Source organism: Myiozetetes cayanensis, unplaced genomic scaffold, assembly GCF_022539395.1.
Source record: "Myiozetetes cayanensis isolate MyiCay16 unplaced genomic scaffold, myiCay2020 scf17, whole genome shotgun sequence".
Taxonomy (NCBI): Eukaryota; Metazoa; Chordata; class Aves; order Passeriformes; family Tyrannidae; genus Myiozetetes; species Myiozetetes cayanensis.
This window is the reverse complement of record NW_026087378.1, coordinates 17,454,915-17,473,627: the sequence shown is the minus strand read 5'-3', so window position 1 is coordinate 17,473,627 and position 18,713 is coordinate 17,454,915. Positions and strand designations below refer to the sequence as shown.

At 54.0% G+C, this 18,713-nt stretch overlaps 1 non-coding gene across 1 annotated transcript; it reads right to left on the bottom strand.

The window, feature by feature from the left end:
- Nucleotides 1-2,577: 2,577 nt before the first annotated feature.
- Nucleotides 2,578-2,780, bottom strand: LOC126638579 (small nucleolar RNA SNORA74). Its single transcript, XR_007628637.1, has one exon. It is a non-coding gene; the product is annotated as a small nucleolar RNA SNORA74 (small nucleolar RNA).
- Nucleotides 2,781-18,713: the final 15,933 nt, after the last annotated feature.

Sequence of the window (18,713 nt, the reverse complement as noted above, 5' to 3'; positions counted from 1 at the left end):
AGAGAGAGGTGAATCATTTTGACCTTTATTGATTGTCTTTGTGCTGCAGAAGGAGCTGCACAGTGCTGACCATAATCTTCCTGCTAACGGGAAGGGCTGCAGGGGCACCCTGAGCTCCACATCCCAGAGCCTGGGCTTGTGCTGACCACTGGAGAAGCTTGATGACATCCCCGTGTTTTTTATTTTCCAGTTTTGCACAAAGCCTGGACATGGCCCAGCCCAGAACCCCCCGTGCCCTGGGCTGATCCCCCAGTGTGGGCAGCAGGGCAGGGGGGATTCTGCCCCTCTGCCCCTCAGGGGAGACCCCCCTGCAGAGCTGCTCCAGCCCTGGGGAACAGCACAGCAAGGACATGGAGCTGCTGCAGAGAGTCCAGAGGAGCCACCAAGATGGGCAGAGGATGGAGCAGCTCTGCTGGGAGGAAAGGCTGGGACAGCTGGGATTGTTCAGCCTGGAGAGGAGAGGCCTGGGGAGACCTGAGAGCCCCTTCAAGTTCCTAAAGGGGCTCCAAGAGAGCTGGAGAGGGACTTGGGACAAGGGCTTGGAGTGCCAGGACAAGGGGGAATGGCTTCAAACTGCCAGAGGGCAGGGTTAGATGGGATATTGGGAAGGAATTCTTGGCTGTGAGGGTGGGGAGGCCCTGGCACAGGTTGGGCAGAGAAGCTGTGGCTGCCCCTGGATCCCTGGAAGTGTCCAAGGCCAGGTTGGACAGAGCTTGAAAGCAACCTGGTCTAGTGGAAGGTGTCCCTGCTCATGGCAGGGGGTGGGACTGGATGAGCTTTAAGGGTCCTTCCAGCCCAACCATTCTGTGACTGGGGAAAAAGCAAGACCGAGAGCTGCAGGCCCTCAGCAGAGCTCTGGTGGTGTGTGAGGCATTCACTGAGCAGAGCCCTGCAGCCCTTCCCAACTGCTCTGGTGGGATATTCACCACTGCCAACACTTTCTCCATCCTTTCCTCACACCCTTTTGTACAGCACAACCAGGCCTACAAATCCTACGTTCAGCCAAGGTGAGTATCACAGAGCTTTACTGCAGACTTTTTTTTTTTGAGGAAATAGGCCTGTCAGCATGTATTTGTTGTCCATAAAACGCTTGCTTTATGTGCCTGACAGAGCCCATATTCCCCATTTTTGCCACTTTTGGAATTACCTGGCCCAGCAGCAAAGCCCCCTGGTGCAGTGAGTGTTCCTTGGCAGGCAGGCACCCAGCCCTGGGGCACTCATCTGGGTAGGAGGGAGATTGCCAAGCACAATGGAAACCCCTGGGAATTACAGGTAGGATTTGTTCCCATAGAAACAGAGACATTTGTGGATGTCATAGGTTTTAAGTAAGAAAAAGCTTTTTTCCCAAACAACAAAAAGTATTTTAACAACTATTTCCATGTGCAGTATAAAAACTGTGTATTAAGATGAGGATATTGAGATGGCAGAAAGGCTCAGGGGTAAACAGGAATATTTAAAAATTAGGAGAGCCTAGAAAAAAAAAGTAATCTGCACTGCAATTCATTTTTTCAAAGAGCTCAGAAGCACCTACTTGATATAAACCAGCAGTGCCTGGGGAACCAGCCTGATGTGGTTCAACAGCCTCAGGTTATGAGCTTCAGCCCCAACAACCTGAATTCCCTGAGGCTGGAGCAGCACAGTGTCCCACAGCAGCCTGTGTCCCTGCTTCCAAGTTTTATTGGGATACAGACAGCGCTGCAGCCACAGCATCTACAGCAGAGTAACTGTGGTGTGACCAAAGACCACTGAACTATTTCTTAAAAACTAAAGTTTTAGCCTAAAACACTTCAAAAGTCTGGACTATTTCACAAATACAGAATGGAAATGAGATCCAATCTCTCCTGTCCCTTTTGGAGGGAGCAATATCCTTGGACTTTTGCATTTAAATACCAGTTTTGCCTGAATCCTTGATGACAATCTTGCCCCTCCCCACCTGTTTCAATGGATTTTACATATTCATCAACCTTTTCCAGCTGTTTTTTGTGGGCTTCACCTCCCCTGGGCCCAGGGAAGGAGTTGGTGCTGCACTGTGGCCTCTCCAGTCTGACAGACAAGATTTTACTGTGACTTTCAAAGCCTTGTAAGATAATGAAAACCAAACTGAGTAAGTTTAAACACTAATAAGTTTAATTGAGGTCACATATAAATATATTTTAAACAAGCAGTGAAAAGGGATTAACAATTAAAGAACTGTACACATAATTCTTGTTATAGCCTGCCCCAAACCACCTCTGATGTTTGAAATTCCTACGTCCAGATCCTGAAAATAAATCATTTTCTTATAGCCCCATTTTAATTGGGGGCTTCCAAGTTTCCATCTTCCCAATCCTTTCCAAACAGGGATTTTCAGAACAGCACTAAGAGCTTCTTTCTTTTCTTCTGGCCACTCTTGCTGCTCCAGCAAGCCCCAGGACACTTGCCTGTAATTAAAAAAACAGCAAAGACAGTTAATAGGAGGATCCCTAAAGACCTCAAACTCAACCTTTACACTGAGCAGTTAAGTAGCTGACCTTCATTTTTATATAAAAGATATACAATAAACAAAGTGTCTGCAATAGATTTATCAATTTTCTGTGTGTTGTCTGCATCCAGTCTAGGCTCTAACCCCACAAGCAGGAGTTACTCCACTCTCAGGCATGCAGAGCACTGCCAAAACCCAGCACCACCAAGCACCAGGACGGCACCAGTGGTGCCAGGAGGACTCAGCAGCACCTTTCTCTCCCAGCAGCATAACACTGGCACAGGCACTGAGCAGCCACGGGCAGCTGACTACCACTGGGAGAAACAACTCAAAACCGAGGGATTAAAGGACTGAAGGAAGTGGAGGCACAAAGTACAACCCTCCGGTGATGCCTCCTCTCATCAGGGCTTCCTCCAGCAAGTGGAATAGATAATGTAGGTTAAGTAAACCTACTGCTGGATGAACTAGGTTATTCTTTCCACCCTCAGGACCTGAGGCTGGCACAGGACCTCGATCACAACCAGAAAAGGACGTTTAGTTTACTACCAACAGAACAGAGTGTTTGCCCGTCTCCCCTCGCTGGCTCATGGTCACAACCTCATCCACGCTGCCTGAGAGGCTTCCGAGGTCTCCGTGTGTCTCATGCACCGGCTGTCCCTTTACATCTCATCTCCACAGCACCGGTGTCCTCCTGGAGGTGCCTCACGCGGCTGTTCCCCCTCAGAACAGTCACCCGAGGTTTGTGATCCCCCTCGGCACAGTCACCCGAGGGTTGTGATCCCCCTCAGCAATCACCCGAGGGTTGTGATGCCCCTCAGCAATCACCCGAGGGTTGTGATCCCCCTCAGCAATCACCCGAGGGTTGTGATGCCCCTCAGCACAGTCACCCGAGGGTTGTGACCCCACACGCTTCTTGGCCACCCTCAGCTCGGGGGGCGATCCCCTCACACGTGCCCATCAGCTGATGCCCTAAAGAGAGCACAGGAGAAATATCACTAAAAATATTCTATTAAATCTGTAGTCACAGAATTTAACAGTTGGGACCTGCCGTGTGGGAGGGATAAAAAGATATCAAACCATAAGCACGAGGAATTAGTGCCGGACAGCACAGCGGACAAGAACATCCCCTGTGCCGGGGCACCCGCGGACCCAGCACCTTCCGGCCGGTAGAAACGACTAAATTAAAAAAAAAAAAAACAACCCAGGAGTATTTGCAGTGGCGCTCTCCGTTCCCGGAGCACGGCGAGGAACCGCCGGGCCTGCAGCCCCGGTGCCGATGCCTTCCCTCCCCCGCTCCTCTCCCCTCACGGCGGCTGCGGCGAGCCCGGCGCCCTCCCTTCCCCTCACCGCTGTTACCTCATGGCGGCGGCCCGAGGGAGGCCCGGCCCGGCCCAGGGCCCTCCCCTCACGGCCGCAGCTCTCCCTCATGGCCGCAGCTCTCTGCCCTTCCCTCACACGGCGGCGGGCGCAGAGAAGGGCCAGGAGCGGCCGCGTGGCCGAGGTGGTTCCGCAGACACCGCCCCGCTCGCCTCAGCCGCTCCCCCCAGGGCGGGACCGCGAGGTAGGCGGTGGAAAAACCCTCGGTAATTGCAGTCGTAGAACAGTTTGGCTTGGGAGGGGTTTAAGGATCAGCTCGTCCCACCCTCTGCCATGGGCAGGGACATCTTCCACTAGGCCAGGTTGCTCCAACCTGGCCTTGGACACTTCCAGGGATCCAGAGGCAGCCACAGCTTCTCTGGGCAACCTGTGCCAGGGCCTGCCCAGCCTCACAGGGAACTACTTCTTCCCCAGATCGAACCTAAACCTACTCTGGCAGTGGGAAGCCATTCCCCCTTGTCCTGTCCCTCCATGCCTTGTCCCCAGTCCCTCTCCAGCTCTCCTGGAGCCCCTTTAGGCCCTGCAAGGGGCTCTCAGGTCTCCCTGGAGCCTTCTGTTCTCCAGGTTGAACACTCCAGCTCTTCCAGCCTGGCTCCAGAGCAGAGGATGATTATTAGATACAAAAGTCTCCTCCCTCTCATTTTCAGCTGCCCTGCACTCTCTGCTGTGTTATGGCACAGCTCGTGGTTCCCAGCTCTCCCAGCCTGGCTCCAGAGCAGAGGGGCTCCAGCCCTGGCAGCATCTCCGTGGCCTCCTCTGGGCTCTCTCCAGCAGCTCCACGTCCTTCTCCTGCTGGATCCCAGAGCTGGAGGCAGCTCTGCAGGTTGATTCTCACAAGGGCAGAGCAGAGGGGCAGAATCCCCCCTGACCTGCTGCCCACTCCTCTTTGGATGCAGCCCAGCACAAGGTGGGTTTCTGGGCTGCCAGTGCACACTGTTGGCTCATGTTCAGCTTTCCATCCACGAGAATCCCCAAGCCCCTCCATGCAGAGCTGCTGTCAGTGGATTTTCTCCCCGTCTGTACCTGTGCCTGGGATTGCCCAGACCCAGATGCAGTACCTCAGAGGGCTAATCCTGCTGAAAGAGAGGACAAGGCAGAGACGAGGCTGTGCCCACCCAGGAGGGTGTTGAGCACGAGCGTGTGGCTCATGGTGCACAGACACCTGCAGTGTGTCACCATCTCAGTCCCTGCCTGTGACAGACACCGAGGGCATCAAAATGCTTCTCACCAGAGCCCACCTAATGCCCAAACTTGCTTGGCTGTTGGTCTGGAGGCAACCACCACCGTACAGGTAGCAGCAGGGACCACAGCAAACAGGTCCAGCTGATGCTGCACATCCACAGAAGTTTTCTTCCAGAGATTTCCTAAATTTTCTCCTTCCCACAATGTCACTCTTTTGTTTGCTCTGGGAACTGAGGGTGTGGCACAAATGTTGAGCCAAAGTCTGATCGGTATGGAAGGATAATGGTACTGACCCTGCAGTGCCATAGCTGGAGGGGGCCAGAGACATGGGGCAGTTTGGAGCTGAGATCCCAGTAAATCACCACTCTTGTGCCACAGGAGCTCCAGACATCGGTTACACCAGGGCATGTCCCACCCCAGGCTTGTAGCACACATACTTTGGAAGCATTACAACTAGTGCAAGTCCCCTGAGTGGATGCACTGGTTTTGTCCTGATTTAACCCATCCTGCTAATTTATGCGAGCAAAATCGCTCAGATGTGATCCTTCCTTTGTTCTGTAACTGAGCATTCACTCAACAGGGGTTACCCAGCTTCTGGAGCCTGCTGAGTCGCTTTGAACACAAGCTGTAGGGCTGTGCTGGGATGCAGGGAGCTCAAGGGAGGCTGTGTCTAGACTGGAGGAGTTCTGCCGAGCACTGGCTGTGCTTCTGTTTTGTGGTAACTCATGTCTCTAATCTGCCTTGGAACAAAGTTTCTCAGTCCCTTCATTCCCCTCAACAACGCTTGCAGGAGAAAAGGAGGATGTGTTTAGCTTCCACCAAGCCAAGATAACAATAGGCCAAGCAAGTGCAGGCCTTTGTTTGAGCCACCCTCACAACGTGCTCCAAGGCCAACAGCCAGAGAAAGCTGTGCACACACAGGGAAATCTGTGCTGGGAAGTGAGGCTGGTCCTGGCATCAGGAGTCACTGAGTTCTGGTATTTGGCATTCAGGAAGCTTTTGAGGTATCTCCCTGATCCTGCTGAAAATGTCTTACTAAAAGAGGCAAAGCATATTAATTTGGGCCCCGTGCTGTGCTAATGAGTTGCACAGCTTCCAAACCAGAGCTGTGGTTTAAGGTCTTGGCAGAGTCATCACCCACCCCTGTCGGTGGGCACATGGCCCCAGCCACAGGCAGAGAGACCTCCAGGAACAAGATCCTGAAGTGCTCTGAGTCTGCTTTTACCTGTCCCCCCGGCAGACAGCTTTTCATCTGCTGGACTGGGCATAGCTGGGGAACGAGTCCCTCCCAGGTTCATCACTGACAGGGAAAGCACTGAGCTCCTTGCACTGCTCAGCACCAGGCTCTGTCCCCGCACACAGCCACGTCCTGGGTGCTCCCTGGGACGAGGCAGGACTGGACTGTGGAGGAACCCCCTGCATGGCCTGCGTGAGCACCCCCACATCCAGGCAGAACAGCTGCCTGCCTTGGGCTGAAAACAGACCCAGAGAAGCATTTGAATAACACAGAGCTGGAGTGGATGATTGCCCGAGACCAGAGACAGCTCCAGCTGAGCTCACCAGAGCTCTGAGAGCCTAAGCACGGGAGGAGCGTGGGGGAGGGATGCCAGTGAAAAACTCGCTGTGAACGATCCCGGTGAGAGGTGCCGTGGTTACCCTGCTGTGCCTGAGCTGGGACACATGGGGGCCAGCAGAGCCAAGGGAAGGTGTGGCTCATCTCTCTCCCAGCAAGGCTTGGCAGCACTACAACTCTTTTTTTTTCCTGCTTGTTTCAGGGCAAGGTTTTTTGCTGCTGACAGCTGATTCTGAGCTGTTACTCCTCCATGTGCCTGAAGTGGGACCTGTCAGGGGCGAACAGAGAACCAGCTCCCTGGCCCGTTAGCTGGCACTGGAGTTCACTTTCCCAGCTCCAGTGTTTGACACGCTGGTTCTCCATGTCCCTGTGTGTTCACCTCAGCATTGAGGATGTGGATATCCCCAGCAGAGGTGATCCTGCTGAACTCTCCAGCTTCAATCTGGGAAGAAAAGTACTTTTACTGCTTGCATATGGCACTTTGAAGCAGAAGTCCTTGCCCTGCAGCTCATGACACAGGTGGGACTCTGTCCCTGCATGCTGAGAAGGGAAATTAGCCCTGAGCACCCAAGGTCAGATTCTTCAGCCTGGAAGACACTGCTTTTACAGCCAGATAAGTCAGCTAGAGAGAGAAACGTTGATGGGATGAATGATTTGCACTCTCTCCAAGCAAGAGTAGGAGTTTTCAATTGGAGACAAATTTTCTCTTAGTCCCTGACTTGTTGAACTGGAGTGCTCTGGGCTGTCTGTCCATCCAAACCACACCCATACATCACATCCAGGGTGGACATGGTGCTGTTGGAGAGAGTCCAGAGGAAGACATCAAGATAATCAGAGGCATGGAGCAGCTCTGCTATGAGGAAAGGCTGGGACAGCTGGGATTGTTCAGCTTGGAGAAGAGAAGGCTCCTGTGTGACCAAATTGTGGCCTCCCATGCCTGAAGGAGCCGACAGGAAAGATGGAGAGAGACTATTGACAAGGGCCTGGAGTGCCAGGACAAGGGGGAATGGCTTCAAACTGCCAGAGGGCAGGGTTAGATGGGATATTGGGAAGGAATTCTTGGCTGTGAGGGTGTGGAGGCCCTGGCACAGGTTGGGCAGAGAAGCTGTGGCTGCCCCTGGATCCCTGGAAGTGTCCAATGCCAGGTTGGACAGGGCTTGGAGCAACCTGAGCTAGTGGAAGGTGTCCCTGCTCATGGCAGGGGGTGGGACTGGATGGGCTTTAAGGTCCCTTTCCAACCATTCTGTGATTCTCTGACTCTGTGATTCTCTGATTCAGTGGTCTCCTCTCACTCCTCAGAAGGGTCTCTGATATTTCCACTTCCCCACTGCCATCACAAGATGGCATTCCAGGCCTAAAAGCTGAGCCGGCTCAGCTGATGCTTGGAGGTCTCTTCCAACCACTGAGGTGTCCAATGCCAGAGGAAGCTGTGGATTTAACCCTGCCTGCTGAGCTCCTCTGCCAGGTCTCAGCCCGATACTGCCTTTTAATCACATCCCTTAATGTCAAGGCTGCACTTTAAGCACCTGGAATGAAACTGCAGCCGTTACTGCTGTAACCTCTGAGCCACCTGACTGCACTGAGTGAAGCCAGTCAGTTTTGACAGTTAATGGCATGCAGAGCACTTTAATCTTGACCTGCAGCACCTCTGGCTCTTGCAGGGTCTCCTCTGCTCCTGAGGACACTCTGCTAATCAGACCAAGGCATGAAGTAGTTTAAGACATGGCCAAATGGAGCCAAGGGCGAACTACGAGCAAAATATATCTGACTCATTTTGTTGCAAAGCACTGTCAAAGGTAGAACTGCCTTTTGTTTGCCTGAGAATGATCTGAGAGAGCAATGATAAGCCTTTCAATAATTTATACCTTTAAAATAATAACAAAAACAACAAAAAAAAGAGAAATCACTTGTCTTAGATAGGATTTTTAAAAAATAAAGCTTATTTTGAGTTAGGTGCATAAAGCCCTGCTGTGGCGTGTATCACCTCTGTGTATCCCCTGCTACCCCTGCCCTCGTGGGGACAGCTTGTCCTGAGCCACCTGCCCACCCAGGGCAGGACCCACAGCCAGCAGCCGTGGATCAGTGTGGCCACAGTGGTGAGGGACTCGCAGATCACCTGACACCCACAAACCCCCAGGACAGGAGCCCCATTTTAACTCAGCCCAGAGCTTCCCTCGTCCGATGACAGATGCTGCAGGAGCACCTTGGCTCCTCGAGGGTCCCTCACACACACTGTAGCTGTGTCTCTTGCTGTGTTTTCCAGCTGAACTTTGGAGCCACGTTTTAACTGTGCCTCCAGCCCTGTCCTTGGCTCCTTCAAGTCATTGCAAGCTGTCCCTGGGACGGTGACCCTGTAAGCAGCCCTGGCCAAAACCCTGTAACCCTGCCATGCTCAGAGCTGGTGGGACTCTGCTGAATGATGGGACATCTCTGCTGAGCTCATCTTCCCTTCCTTTCCTCTTCCCCTTCCCTTTCCCCATCCCTTCCCATTTTTGGCAGACAGTGAGTACAAGACCTGTTGCTCTGTAGATCAGGCTGCTCCTCAGCAGCCCTCCCCAGGCGGCAGTGGGAGGAGCTGTCCCACTGTTCCATGGCTGTATCGGAGGAGGCCACAGGGTTGGGATAACATCAGGCTCGCTGCTCCCACACGTGAGTGGGTGCTCCAGGCTTCATCCACTGGTTGCTCCCTGCAAGAAGAACCCATGATCCAACCGTCTTCTCCAGCCAAGGGCCTGCAGCCTCTCACCAGGGCTTAGTCTCGATGGGTGGGTGGCTGTGCCGTGTCCAGGGTGACAGCTCTGCCTGGCACAGCTCCCTGGGGGTGGCAGTGGGGCAGGATCTGTTCCTGAGCTGTCTGGAAGGCTGTACTTGATGTGTCCCTCTGGGGAAGGCTGGTTGGAAGCTGGAGCTTCCCTGTGGAGCTGGAGAGCAACCTCGCTTGGTCCAGAGGGAGGAGCAGTTGGAAAATGTTCCATAAACCCATATCAGCCTGCTGGAGGGGCGGAGGCAGCAGCACCCAGAGCATGTTCTGGGACCATCTCTGCTGGGACCCTGCCTGCTGGGACCCTGCCTGCTGGGACTCTTCCTCCTGGGACCCTGCCCACAGCCCTTCTCCCCACTTCCCTCCCTCCAGGCCACCGGGGTCTTCTCTCCTCCCACAGAGCCTTGGTCTCTTTGTTGTTCAAAACGTGCTCAGGCAGCACGAGGGGCCTGTGCAGTTCCCCCGGGGCAGTTCCCTCTGCTCTGGGCTGACACTATTGCAGAGTAATTTCTTTTTCCATTTGGTCTCCGGCAGAGCCCTGGAGCTCTGCTTCCTTCCCCTCTCATCCCTGCTCTCCTCCTGCTGAGCTCCTCCCTGGCCCAGTGTCCTCCCCGGTGTCCCTTTCCCCTTCCAGCCCCAATTTAACTCCCATCTTTTTGCTCCTCTCTGCTTCAGGGCTCCCACCCAGAAGACAGATCATAACCCATGAGCTCTGTTACTCAGTGCCTGTCATCCAACAGATCCTAAGCCACTTTCCCCCTGTGATAAATGTGACCTCATCCTATGGAGAGGATCCCCCAGCTCCCAGGTCACTGTGACAATCCCACGGCCCCAAATGTACAGGGGGTGGAGAAACTGCCTTGCCCCGAGTGTGGGCACCACAACCTGCTCCTCTCCCCACTGTGGGCTCCCTTTGGGAATTCAGATCCACAGTCAGTCCCACCAAACACACCTGTGTCCTTCCAGTGGCCCCCCCAGGTCCCCTGGCAGCAAGGAAAACTGTGGGACAAGTGACCAGGGACAGGGTTAAGCCCGTGGAGCAGAGCTGGAGGAGCCTGGCACGGCCACCCTGAGCTGTGCTGGAGCTCTGATGGCCCCAAATCGTAGTGATAGTAAATCGAAGTTACTCTGAGCTGGTGCTGCTTTAAACCTGTGAGGTTTGCTAAAGCCTGAGTCCCAGGGGATCTCAGGCAGTGAATTTTAGGGTGGTGTAAGCACAGCCCACATGTCCTGGGGTTGGGTGCTGGGGAGAGGTGGGTAGGGACACCAAGAAAAGCACCAGCCCAGCACTTTAGAGCAGAGCTAACCAGGAACAGCTTACTCCATTAAAAAAAAAAAAAGGAAAAAAAAGGGGAAAAAATACTTGTTCTTAATTAGGACAGAAACCCTGAGATAGACTTTTTTAAAGAAAAAACCTAAAAATACAATTTTTGCTTTGATTTGAAAACTATTTTGGCTCTTCAGACTGTAAGATAAAACACATTGGAACTGATGATGCATTTCACAGCAAAAATACAACCCTTTTCATCTTGAAAATGCTGAAATGGGTTGTTACGAAATTTTCAACATTTCCCTCCCTTTTTAAAAAACAAAATTTTTAATTTAGGTGAAATGCCACCACCACCTTAAAGGAAACTCTTGATTACATTTTTTCCCAACAGCTTTAATTAGAATTAACAATTACAGCTGATTCTTGGCTAGGTGATAAACAGCTGGACTGTGCAGGCCTCTCTGCTCTGGGATTTCCAAACAAGCCCCAGCACTGGCAGTTTAGCCCTCTGCAACATTCTAGGCTTGTCTAGTCACTGGAATTTATTTTTCTTTCCTTTTTTCCCCCACTCTTTCTCCTCTGAGGGTTAGTTTTTACCAGTGCAGCATCTCTAACAGTCAGGGAACTTCACAGCCAGTCGAGATCTCATTGATTTCTCGAGGAAGAAGCCGCATACTAATTTTTCCTATTTTTCTCCCCTGAGGAATGCAGGTAACAGCCTCAGGAAGGCAGCTGGGTTTGTAGGTATTATGTTCCCTTGCTGGCTGACAGGAAGGGCTGAGGTCTGTGGGACCATCATGGGACATAGGGAGACCTCGGCTGGGCTGGTGCAGTGTCTGGAGATGACACTGGTGCTGCTGGTGAAGCTCAAGGGATTAAAGCAGAATAGGTTAAGCCTGAGAAAAGCATTAGGTGAGGATCAGGGGATGGATCAGGTCATGCTCCAGACAAGAAAGAGGCCAGGAAGGGCATCCTGCTGAAACCAGACCCTCTGAGGACGAAGAGCCCAGGGAGAGGTTTGGTGCCGGCAGCAGCTCCGGGCCCCAGGGCAAGGGCTGGCCCTTGGTGCCTCTGCAGCAAACCCGTCCATCAGCTGGGGGTTCCCAGGCTCCAGCCCACCCTGCAGGGCCCCAGAGCCCAGCAGAAAGTGCTGCAGGGGATCCCAGAGCTTTTCAGGGCTACAGGCCAGGTCAGAGCCCTCTTGGATGGCATCTCAAGGTTTGTCCAGGGCCTTCTATCCTGTGCTGAGGGGCTGGGGGTTCAGCTGCCACCCTGCCAATGCTTTCCTCTGCATTGAGGAGGATTTTCACACCCCCAACCCTCTGGGGGTAAGGGAAGGAACAGCTCAGCAGTGGGAATGGAGAGGAAGGGAACAGTGGTGAAGAGGAAAGGGAGATATTACAATCTGCTCTTAAACCCCCTAAACCCTCCATTTCAGCCACCCAGGCAGGCCCAGCCTTTGCAGGCAACCTCCAGAGAGCCAACAGGCACTGGGGCATCCTCCTTTGCCAAAACCAGTGCCCCCAGTCCCACTGCCACTCCCCTGCTGCTGAGTCCAGTGCTTTCCACTGCTGCTCATCCCTGTGTTGGCTCTGTGCTGTGAGGGCTGATCTCCTCTCCCTGGAAACAAGCCCATGGCTCCAACCTGTCCCACCTCACTCCTCTCACTGCCCTGCCAACAGTTATGACCATCCTGGACAACCCTGAGGCAGCATTAAGGAGAGGGAGATTTCCATACAGAAGCATCCATGTGGTTAATGGAAGAGATTTTGTGCAAATTAAAGCCTTTCTTCACACTTCTCACTTCCAGCTCTTTGGCTGTTGCTCTTTTCCTTCTACTCCTGCACAGAAATCCCTGTGGGCCTCATCCCCTTTCTCCCCACGGTGACCCAGGGACGTGGCTGGCAGCCCCCACTGCTCTTTGCTACCCAGTTTCCCCAAAATCTTCGCTGTGCTGAGTCCTGGGCAGACCCTGCTGCTCCCAGGCCAGTGCTGCAGAGAGGAGGATGCTGTGAGCACAGCTTGTTTATACACAAACCAACCCAGGAGAGGGGCTGTAAATGCCTCTTTATTTCCATATTTATCATCACACTTCAGATGGATGAGGAACCCGATGGAAAAGTTTAGATGAAACAGGGAAGAAATGAAAAAGTGTCAGCAAGAGACAGCTCAGCTGAGAGACTGGGAGCCCCAAGGGCTTCCAGGAGCAAAAAGGCTTTCAGTTACCACTCTGCTGCTCCATCACATCCTCATTTCCCCACTGCACAGAGGGAGGGATGGGCAGCTGGGGAGCCCTGCCATCCTGTGAGCCCACTGTTCTCCCAGAGACTGCAGCCTGGTCATTGCAAGGAGATGGACCTGAGACCCTAAAGCAGCATTTTTGGTCTTGGTGGTGTTTCATGGGCTTATTCCTTCCCAGATTTTGGAGGGTACCAGGAGCAGCAGATAAATGGAGAGGCTCCAGAAGTATCTCCAGGTAATAGGCACCATGGCCACTTGTGCCATGGTGGAAAGGAGCCACAGAGCTCTGGACACCTTCAGAACTGGGCATTGGTGATGGATGGAGATTTAAAGATTTAAAGCCCGTTTTTGCAGGGAATAATGACTCATAACCATCCCCTCTCCCTTCGGTGTGGGGCGCTGCTAAGAGGATGGTCTCCTTGTTTGCACCTTATGGGATGTGTTTCACTGATTGTCCCTGCCCTTGCTCAGAACCCTCGTGTGCTGTGGTGTGGAGATGCTCCACGTGCAGTGCAGAGGAGGTGGCAGCCAGGGTGTAGCTCCTGGGGGAGGCAGCTGGAGCGGCAGGGATGGAGTTTTCCAAGGATGTGAAACCTTCAACCCTGGGAGGGGACCGTGATGGGATCCTGGCTCTGCTGAGGGATAAGCAGGGCTGTGTCCTGCCCAGGGCCCTTGTTCCCTGGGGAGAAGGCAGGAGACAGAGCTGTCCCGTTGCTGTCTGCACAGTCCCCTTCAGCCCCCACGCTGGTGACTTTACTTTTACCCCAATCCCTGCTGGGGTCCCATCAAGGCCCTGCCCAGGTCACTTGAGGGGACTCTTAGAAAAGGGCCCTGGAGATGTTCTGCCCTCGCAGCTGAGCTGGTGCCACTGAAAACTCGAGGTTCCCTCACACCAGTTCTGTACCCAGGCTGCTCTGCTCTTGCTCCAGGATTTATTCCCCTCCCTGCCTCGAACTCATTTGTGCACAGCTGGGGATTGATCCCTAATTCAATCCAAACCCACAGCAAGCGGGAATGAGGGAGGGCACCCGGGGGGACCTGCATGTGCCAAAGCACTTGGCTGTGAGGAACAGCATTGTTACTGCCCAGGATGGAATGCTGGAGTCACCTGGCATCAAAACAAGGCAGAGCTGCAGCCATGGACACATTCAGGACATACAGCCAGGGCCATGGATACATCCAGAGGGAGAAGAGTCCTCAGGGATCGTCACCCACCAGGATCCTGACCCTGAGCTGTGCCCCTGCTGCCTGGGCAGTTCACCCTTAGAGCCTCATGCTTCACCCCCTCTGGCAGAGCCCCTCCGAGGGCAGGGATGGCCCCTGGGCTCATCCCACCTCCCACTCTGGAGCCTCCGAGGGATCAATGGCAAAAGGATGAGATGGTTTTTTGACAGTGAATGAAATAGGATTTGTGCTGCTGGTGATGAGAGTGGGACCCATCTGATCCTCATGGCGATTCAGAGAGGCTGATGCTGGGGTGGCAGAACTGCTCCTGCCACAGCCCCATGTCCCAGCACACAAAATGGGTGAGAAAAAGCATTTTAGCAGTGAGTGGGTGACCCTGCAGCTGTGATATCCTAACCCACCCAGCTCACTGCAAGCCCTGGGGTCCCCTCTGGGTGTACACGCACTGCAAAAGCCTCTGCTCTGGGCTGGGTCACAACTCACTCCCTGGGCTGTGAAGATGCATCTCATCCTGTCAGCATGGCAAGTGGCTGCTGGGGACACTGGGACAGGCTGGCAGGGGATGCAGGACAGTGCTGGAGCTGCAGGTTCTTCAACAATTACACCCACTCCAGCCCAAATTTCATCTCATATTTTGCTACAGCACGACTAAAGCAGTTAAGAGGAAAGGCCTGGGGGAAAAGTGTTTCAGGCAACAATCCTGGTAAGACTCTGTCTGGACTTGTCTGGCCACAAATCCATCTATTTTGGTACAATGCCTGGACCTGCCACTTGCAAATGTGACCTAATGAGTCTCCTGCAGCCTCTGGAGTTTGCTTCTTATCCACTGGAATGACACCTCTCATGCTGGTCCTGGTGTCCCTCTGGATGTCTCTGCCTTGCTGTGTTGAACAGCATCTCATGGCTTTCCTCTGGGTCTTCCTCCAACCAAAACTACTTGCATGTACTTCAATATGAAAAAAAAAATCACTGAAAATTAAGAGTTACCTGGTGAGGGGCAGTGGTGTGAGGCTTCCCAGCATCTTGTGGCTTTATTTTGCTTTTGGACTTAAATTAAATGTCCAGTTATATGTCTGGGGGTGTTCAGCATGAGCCAGGTAAATCCATTTCTGACCAAATTTGGGATCCGTTGCCATGGCTGAGCTGCTGGAGAAGCCAAACGGCCCTGAGGAGGGGAGGTGGCTCCAGCTGAGCACGCAGCACTCCCAGGCACAAACCCACATGGCCTTTTCCTGAAGCAAATATGTATTTGTGTTGTCCCAAGAGTCACCCTGTGGCCCTCAGCACCATCCTCACAGTAATGCCACTGTCTCGGCTCTGGAGAGGAGCTGGAAAACAGTAATTGCCAAAGGAGGCCACGAGGATGGGGAAGGGCCTGGATTTGAAGCCGTGTGAGGACACTGAGGGCACTTGGTGTGTTCAGCTGGAGAAGAGGAGACTGAGGGGAGACCTCCCTGCAGTTCCAACTGCCTGGGCAGGGGCAGAGGAGGGGCAGGACTGAGCTCTGCTCTGGGGGGACCAGGGACAGCCCCCAGGGAATGGCTGGAGCTGTGTCAGGGCAGGCTCAGGGTGGATCTCAGCAAAAGGTTCTTCCCCCAGAGGGTGGTTGGCACTGAACAGGCTCCCCAGGGCAGTGGGCACAGCCCCAAGGCTGCCAGAGCTCCAGGAGGCTTTGGCTGATCCTCTGGGGCACAGGGGGTGACTCTTGGGGCTGGGCCTGTGCAGGGCCAGGGGTTGGACTGGATGGTCCTTGTGGGTCCCTCCCAACTCAGCTATTCTGGGATTGTGTGATAAGGGAAGACAGAGGTGCCAGTTCCTGGTATTTGGGAATGCTCTGAGCTCAGAGCAGTGCCGGGCAGTGCCTGCCTGGGACAGGACAGTGGGCACACCTGGCACACCTGGGCAGGATGCTCTGGCCAGGGAGACCATCCCCAAATCCCATCCTGCACCAGGGGCCAGCCACTTGGAGCAAAGCTTGCCCTTGAAGGAAGGGATTTCCCAGGAGGAGTCAGCTCCATGAAGAGCAGTTCCCCAGGGTGCTGCAGGATCGGGCTCTGTGCTCATGAATCCCCCGGGGCCACCGAGGAAGCCCCAGAGGGGCTGCAAACAGCCAGCTGAGGGCTGATGGATTCCCACTGCCTCCCACCGAGGCTGCCCACAATCCATCAATTACCTATCTGCTTAGTCCTTTTCTCCAGCCTTTTACAATCTAAATAGCACATTTTATAGTCGCTGCTAAGTGATGTGATCAACATCAATTACCTACTAAAAGAGAATCAAGTCTTGATTTAAAATTAAGTGCTGCATTTTTCCATGTTCTTTATATGTAGCCAACAGAATAATTGCAGTGACATAAAAACTAATTACACAACTCCACAATTAGGCCTCCCTCCTAGTGCTGTGATTGTCTTTAAGTACATTGATGAAAAATTACTCCCAGCCCTAAATTACTCTCTCACACCCATCTCCTCCAATACCTTTGAAAAAAACCCTCCACCCCATCAGATCAAACAGAACTTGAGATACACAAGATAACACATGCAGAGAGTGTTTTCTCATCTCCTGGCTGTGGGAGCAGTTTCAGATGCAGGATTAGGCTGGGATTGCCTGGGGATGCAGCACTGCTGCTCTGTGGATGGACTGAGCATCTCAGCAGGGCTTCCCAAACCACCTGGGCCTGCCACAGCCAGGGAGCAAATCCTCTTCCCTGTGTTCCAGCTGACATTTGACTCCTGGGCTGAAAGCAGGGGCCAGTCCTGCCCAGCTGCCAGCCTGGGGCTCTCTGTGGGGAGGGGTTTTATTGCTGTGCCTGAAAGAGGGGAACACCCGGCTTCAGAGAGAGGGGGATTATCCCATCAGTGCTGTTCCAGCTGGCAGGAACGAGGGGTAGAGCTGGACCCAGCTCACCTGCCCCACTGCAGAGATGACAGAGGGGTTGGGCAGAGGTGGAGCCACGTCCTGGGCTGTGGCCTTGATGCTCTGGGAGCACAGAGGGCCAAGGGAAGGAGGAGGAAGAGGCTGGAACAGGGCAAGGCAAAGCCCAGGAGTTCCACGGAGCCAGCAAGCCTGCTGGCTGAGAAACCACAACCCCCAAGAAAAATCATAAACCTCAATAAAGCTCCTGATGGGCTTTGTGGGATTTGATTCCAGATTATGTTTTTGAGGTGTTTACAACCAACCTGGAAAGACTGAAAACATTCAATTACTGGAAAGGAAAGCTGAGATCTGCTCACAGTCAATCTCCTGCCTCCAGGATCTCTGGGGGTGCCAGCAGCAAAGCACAGCACACAGCTGAGCAGAGCCATGGGGGCACCAGCCCAGGGGGCTGTGCCATCCCTTCAGTGGTCACCTGCTGTCCCTGAGCATCCTCAGCTGGATAATGAAGCACTGCAGGTTTAATTTTGGGGTTGGTTGGGTGGGTTTGGCTGCTGTGTGGCGGATCCCATGGGCTGCTCCTCAGCCACAGCCCAGCTCTTGCCAGGGAGGGCTGCACAGCTCCTGGTTGTGGATTTTCCATCATTTCTGCAATGCCATCACTCAGTCACCATCGGGAGAGGGGCAGGAAGTGCTTTGGCATCTGGTTTTAATCAGCACAGTGCTGGGAGTGAACGAGGCCCAGGGAGCCATGGGGTCACGCCTGCAGCAGCCCAGCATTCCCTGTGCCTTTCCTGACTCTCTCACCTCATCCTCAGCATGGGCCAGGGGTGCCAAGCCTGTGAATTGACACCCTTGTATCTACCTGAAACCTCACAACCTCCCTCAAAATATGTGAAAAATAAAGGTGCTGAAGCAGCCTGTGGCAGGGATGTGGTACGTGATGTGTGAGGCCAACAGTATCTCCTGATCCTGGTGAGTATCCCCTCCTGTCCCTCCCTATTCCCCAGCACCCATCCCAAATTCTCCCTCTTCTTTGCCCTGTACCCATCCTGAATATCCTCTCCTTGTTCCCCAGCACCCATTTCAAATGTCCCCTCCTGCCTCCAGCACCCATCCCAAATATCCCCCCCTTCTCTCCCAGCACTGGTGCCAGGGCACCTGAGGACACCCCAGCCCGGGCAGTTGAACCCCCCGGCCCAGCCCCCTTCCCTGGCTGCTCTCCCTGCCGGGGGCTCCGGGCTGCCCTCCCGCTGCCCCTGCTCCTGGGAGCCCATCAACCCCCCAGCCACCACACACGAGTGAGGGCCCCAGAGCGGCCCGAACGGCAGCAGGGGATGTTCGGCAAAGCCGCTTGTTCCACACAATTTCCGTAACATGGAATCCCTGAGGTTGGAAAAGCCCTCCCAGCCCATGGATCCCCCCTGTGCCCCATCCCCACCCTGTCCCCAGCCCAGAGCACTGAGTGCCACGGCCAGGCCTGCCTTGGACACCTCCAGGGCTGGGCACTCCAAACCTTCCTGGGCAGTCCCTGCCAGGGCCTGACCACCCTTTCCAGGTAGAAATTCCTGCTGATGTCCCACCTGACCACCCTTTCCAGCAGAAATTCCTCCTGATGTCCCACCTGACCACCCTTTCCATGAGAAATTCCTGCTGATGTCCCACCTGACCACCCTTTCCAGCAGAAATTCCTCCTCATGTCCCACCTGAGCCTCCCCGGCACGGGGGGCGGGCCCAAAGGGAGGGGCGTGGCCTAGCTCCGTGCTGATTGGGCGGGGCGCGGCGAGGG